General features: G+C 39.2%; 1 protein-coding gene across 6 annotated transcripts in view; it reads right to left on the bottom strand.

Moving 5' to 3' along the window:
* Nucleotides 1–6,014, bottom strand: part of LRRC2 (leucine rich repeat containing 2) — a 103,105-nt gene that overhangs the window by 69,883 nt on the left and 27,208 nt on the right. The gene's annotated exons all lie outside the window — the stretch shown is intronic.

Here is a 6,014-nt window from a genome sequence, read left to right as displayed (position 1 = left end):
TCTACTTCATAACTGCACTGAGTTTGCTGCCTAATGTCATCTTTCTTGCATGACATATACATCTAAATTATGCAGTAGATCATCAACACACCTTTCTTAGATGATGCATTGTTATAATGTTCATTCAGTCTTATGAGTTATCAGTGATATAGATCACAAAGCAAGGCTCTCAGTAATGCATGATAACAAAAGCGCAGTGCTTTCCAGGGGAAAAGGGACTCAGGAACATAAAGAGAAGGCAAAGATGTCACTTACAGAAGAATCATTTGTGAAGAAAACAGTTCCCTGTGTAAGACTGTGGAAGGAAATAATCTTATCCCTAACCATTTACATGTCCAAAGAGGTAGTCTACAAGGACTTAATCAATATTCTTAAAGGGCAACATACTGGGAAGTCAGACTGATTTCTTGTCTTTCTTGTGATGGTTATCTCAGAAACAAAGCTGGCCATACAGGATACATTTATTCTTTTAATGATTGCAGTATTTTCCCTTCATAATCAGCTACACATTACATTTAAGGAAATATTATAAGTAACATATATATTTTAAGTAAAATTTAAAAAGAATAATTTTTATAATAAACATTTGTGTTACTTGGCAAAGTGACACTAGAGTTTCTGACCAGAGAAACTTGCACTAATGGCAGAGGAAAGACGTTTCCCTTTGCTTCACTCCATCCTTCTTTTTATACTTTTCTTAAGAAGAGGAAGAAGAAAAAAATAACACTTATCTTGGGGGGGGGGGGGGGGAAATCCTTTTGAACACCATTGCCTTTGCACATCTTCTCTTCCTCAACCAGCAGGTTAGAGGTTAGATCATCAGCAAACTTGTCTCAATTTTCATCAATAAGGGACTTACAAGAATCCTTATAACTAGCACTTCCCTTCTCTACGTTCTAAACCACAAATTCCTATTTCTCCCTTCAAGGCTGTACTTTCAGTGCCAGATACTGTGACCTACAAATTTTTCTCTATTTCACCATACTAGAAATGCTTTCACTAAAGCACCTTACTAAGCCACTCTTCTAAGCAACTCTCAACCTTGCCCTGATATAGACCCCATCTCAACAATGAAACCCATCTTTACTTCTTTCCAAGTGAATTTAATAATCTACCATATCTCTAGACCAGCAGAGGTGAGAAGCATTTCCTTACGTAAGAGCACTCTTTTGCTATCAATGTTTGGGTATAGGTCTCTGATTGCCATGAGCTATCCCTGCATGCATGGGACAGAACAAATGCCTTTACGGACACTTTTGTGAGACTTCTGAACTTAAAAAGAAGACAATGTCATTCTTTTACGATCTTGCAAAAATTTTAATCAATTAACTGTATATGTAAACAACCTTTTTAAAATTAAACAGCCCTTATGTGTATAAGGATACCAATACTCTTAAGCATTTGGAGGATTAGGTGGCAAAACAACAAAATCTTAATGATGATACTCATCATGTTTTCATTTAAATGATACAATATTAATGCCAAATGTTATTGCTAGGAAAAGAATCTGCTTAAATATCTGCATAGATTATTTTTATTTTATCATTTATTTTATCGTATTGTATAAATTCACCTAAAGGTACACAGACAGTTCTCTAGCATGTACTTCATTCAGACTTTCTTCTTTAAATGAAAGAGTACCCAAGAGCTCTAGATCATAATCTATTCAGTAAGGTGCTGCAAAACTACAGAATGAAGAAGATATCTGCCTTGTAGTGTTTATAATCTTTATTAATCCTTATTTATTGTTATTCATATTGTCTCTACAAAGATATGTGTACTTCAGACCACAGAATCATAGAGTAGTTTGGGTTGGAACAGATCTTTAAACATCATCTAGTTCCAAAGCCCGTGCCATGGAGAGGGGCACCTTCCACTAGACCAGGTTGCTCAAAGTCTCATCTGATCTGGCCTTGAACACTTCCAGGGATGGGGCACCCACAACTTCTTTGGGCAACCTGTTCCAATGCCTCACCACCCTCACAGTAAAGAATGTGTTCCTTATATCTAACTCAAATCTATCCTTTTTCAGTTTAAAGCCATTCCCCCTTGTCCTGTCACTACAGGGCCTTGTAAAAAATCCCTCTCCAGCTTTCTTGTAGGTCTCCTTTCAGGTACTGAAAGTCTGCAATAAGGTCTGCCCAGAACCTTCTCTACTCCAGGCTCAAAAACCCCAACACTCTCAGCCTGTCTTCATAGGAGAGGGGCCTAGCCCTCTGGTCATCTTCGTGGCCCTCCTCTAGACTTGTTCCAACATATCCATGCCCTTTTCATGTTGGGGGCACCAGAACCACCAACATCCCCAAGCCCTTTTCCTCCGGGCCACCAGTAAAACTGGATCAGTCTAGTATGCTTGAATGCCCTTGCTGCCTTCAGCTACTGATATGCCCACCCCCTGCTTAAGACTCTGCCACAGACCAGCTAGATGTTTCCACAGGCATCCTTGACAGTAGTCAGTGACAGCATGATCACTTGTATGTGTTCCCACTTGGCCTCTGAACTGAAAGGAGGCATTTGACTATTTTTTTTTTCCTCTGGGCTTAACAAAAAGGGGGAAAATTGTGACTTGCAATATGGTTAGAAGTGTAACAAACTTGGGATGTGGAGGAACACTCAGGCAACGGGGTTTTAAAATGGAACAGCCCTTTGGCAGCTACTTTTGTTTAATGTTGAAGGAGTTTCATCTCCGTTACATGTGCTTGTGTCACAAGATGCCATGTTCTTCCTGATCTTGGAGAAGCAAACTCTTTAAGGATGCATAAGCTAAAAGGAACACTGATTTCCAGACAGAAGTGCTCTTCAAACCAGCAGCTTCATTGAATGAACAGTTTGAAGCCCTTCTGCACTCATCTCAGCATTTAATATCTATCAGTGTATAGCTGCACTGAAGAGCATACTACCAAAAATAAGGGTGACAAGATCTTTGGAAAGGAAAGGGGAGAAGCACAGGGGAAAAGTCATCTTAGATACGATGGCTGTGTGGCCTTCCAGGACTAACTGTACCAACTCTTTTACAGATACTCCCAACATTTTTTTGGGAGTTTTACCAACATTATCACTGTCCTTTCTAGAGTGAGCTGAATACAGCTAGTCATAAGCCAAAATTATATTGGCTTTATTATACTACAGTCTAGCCTCCTCTGAACATAGCTGGCGCCAGTGTTAATGCTGGCCAACTGGTCTGTGCACAGTGCATTCTGTAGAACAAGACCTGTGTCTTCTCTTGAGTCTGGAAGGTGTCCAACATAGTTTTGATACTACAGATACAGCCAATATTAGTCTCTGTTACAGCCCTCCTGAGTTCACATGGGGCCTGGTTGCCCTCAATAACAGCACTGTATGTACTTTCCTTTGCTGTTTTACATGCGTTACCAAATTATTAATGTTTTGGTTTTGTCAATTTGTTTAAGACCTTATTCACTTGGGTCTTTTTTCTTTCAGATAGTCACTGTGGGAGATCTGCTGCAATGGTATGAATATTGCTGGCAGGATTACATAGGGGGAAATGTGGTTGAACATATTTGCTACCAATCCTGCAAATAATTTCTTAGGAAATAAGTTCGCACACACTGTGCTTCAGAATGATCAAGTCATTTATCTCACAAGTCTTTAAATAATTCAAAGGAAACCTGACATTTGGATAGCAACTGAACACATTTTTTGTGTTATCAAGGAAAGATTAAATTACAGAAACACACTGTGATTGAAAGAGCAAGAAAAATGGTGACAATGTTCATAGTACGCAACTATATTGTGCTAACTGTGCGCAGCTTGTAAGGTGGGTAGTTCTTCCCTATGACACTTGGAGAGTGGGAGAGGACTGCAAAACAGGAAGTTGCTCTTCCCTACCTAGTCTTGCAGCCAGTAACAATCTCTTGTTCTACAGCAGCAAGGAATAATCCTTCCTGCTAGTTTGCCTGATTTGTCTGTCACTAGATTTGCTGAATGTACAGATTTGACAGAGTTTTGGGTCAGGGATCCAAGTTAGATCATGCTTCAGATCACATATGCATTCATGTGATGGCTGGGTCCTGGGGACGATGGGCAGGGCAATGCGATGGATCACAGCAGGTGCCCCCTTGAAGGCCTGGGTCTGCAGACATCCAGCTAATGCAGCTACACCATGGAATAAATAGCAAAGGAAAGGGAAAAACTGGTCCTCGGCTGGAGAAAGCAGTCCTGACACCTGGACGCAAGCCCAGATGTTTTGGGAATTCAAAACGTTCCCTCCTGCTCTCTCAAGAGCACAGTCACAGCCAGCCAGCTACGAGATAAACAAACACAGACAGTGACACTTTCAAGCTATTAATTAGTCCAGCTTTCTCCGAAGTTAATTTCAGAAATTAGTGTCTTTGCATATCATGGGGCTTAATCATGAATGCTCTGATTTTGAGTTGACTGCTTTAGCTGTTTCATAAATGAGGTATTTCAGAACAGAATCTGACATTAGCCTCTTTCACACACAAATAAATAACTTCCACATTGCTTACATACCACAGCTAAGAGAGAAAGTACTCTAGTCCTTATACTTCAGGTAGAAATAACTATGAATATCATAAAATATAAAAAGATATGTGAATATACATATGCAAAAGCTGAGCTTAGTTTCCACACATTTTTATGTGCGGATTTCTCTTTGTCCAGTACTGCAGCATGTTTTACTGACAGTTTTCATTAATCAGTTCCTATTCTAGATGTAAATTAACCAGTCTCACAAACAAGATTCCTCTTTATCATTGCATTCTTCACATCTTGATTTTTAGACAATTTTTCACGGGGTTATTCATTAATTAGGTCTTTAATTATGGATTAATTAGCAACTGAATTACAATATTCCTTATACTTCCTCAACTCTTGTAGCACTAATATGTTTGCCATCAAGCATGATAGATGTTACATATGCAAGGGGATTTATTACAGATGTATTCCCCGAGCACTTCAGTGAGCTGACTAATTATTCAAAGTGATTCTTCCACTGACAATAAAGCTAATGAAACAGTGGACTGACGTCTGTGACATAAATCCATTCTTTTTTTTTTTTTGATTGGACATTGCTGAAGAGAGGTCTAATTCTCGTAAGACTGAGATAGGGCTGATGTATTTGAAACGGGCATGTATTTTAAGTCTGTTTCTTGTAAAAGGAGAAACAGTAAGCTGAACAGTGCATTATATCTTTTTAAACATGGTGAATCTATGAATGTAGCTGTAGTCAGCAGGTGAAAACTATTGTCTTAGCTAGTAGACAACAGAGCCTTGGGATAACTAGAGCATGTGCTAGGAATTTATTAGAGAGACCCCACTTAATTACTCATGCAAAGACCCATGGCAAATAAAACTGAACTCCGTGTCACTGAACAAAACATGGAGGCTTTCATATAGAATTAGATTAGCTTAATTAAGCATAAAATTACAGTCTCAGGTTTCTCAGACGTGTTTTATGCCATCTATTTTTTTAGCACAACATTTCATTGACTTATTGTCATTTGTCTTAAGGTTAATGGACCTGGACCATCCTCAGGAAGTGAGGCTACTACTATTACATTTCAGGTACAGCGTCCAGCCTCTGCAGTTATCTGTGTGGATGACAGTATCGTAAATGTTATTTTATGCTCCCTGTCCTAACTGGGACTAGCCAAAGACGCTCAAAATTTTGCTCCCAGGAATCCATTTTCCATGCATTGATATAAGAATCCAATCCCATCACCTGCATCTTCCTCTACTGCTAAAGAACAAAAATCTACATCAGGCCTAAGGTGTCAAGCCTCTCAGTCTGATTTCCAGTGTGAGATACAAGATCATTACTTTTATCATGAGTAAAATGCTCATAGCCAGTTCCTAAGCAGTCAGATTCTGTGATTTAAGAAGATACGGCAGACAATTTAGATAAGATAAGATGGTGTTTTCAGCTATTTCAGCAGCCAAGTTAGTTTACATCAAATGGTCCAAACACCACCACAAGGTCATGAGGTAGCAGCTGTATTTTATCAGCTCTCTTCACTCACCACAGCTGTTCC

Source organism: Falco punctatus (assembly GCF_963210335.1).
Source record: "Falco punctatus genome assembly, chromosome: Z".
In the NCBI taxonomy this organism is placed as follows: Eukaryota; Metazoa; Chordata; class Aves; order Falconiformes; family Falconidae; genus Falco; species Falco punctatus.
The sequence above is the reverse complement of the archived record's forward strand: the minus strand, read 5'-3'. Positions and strand labels throughout refer to the sequence as shown.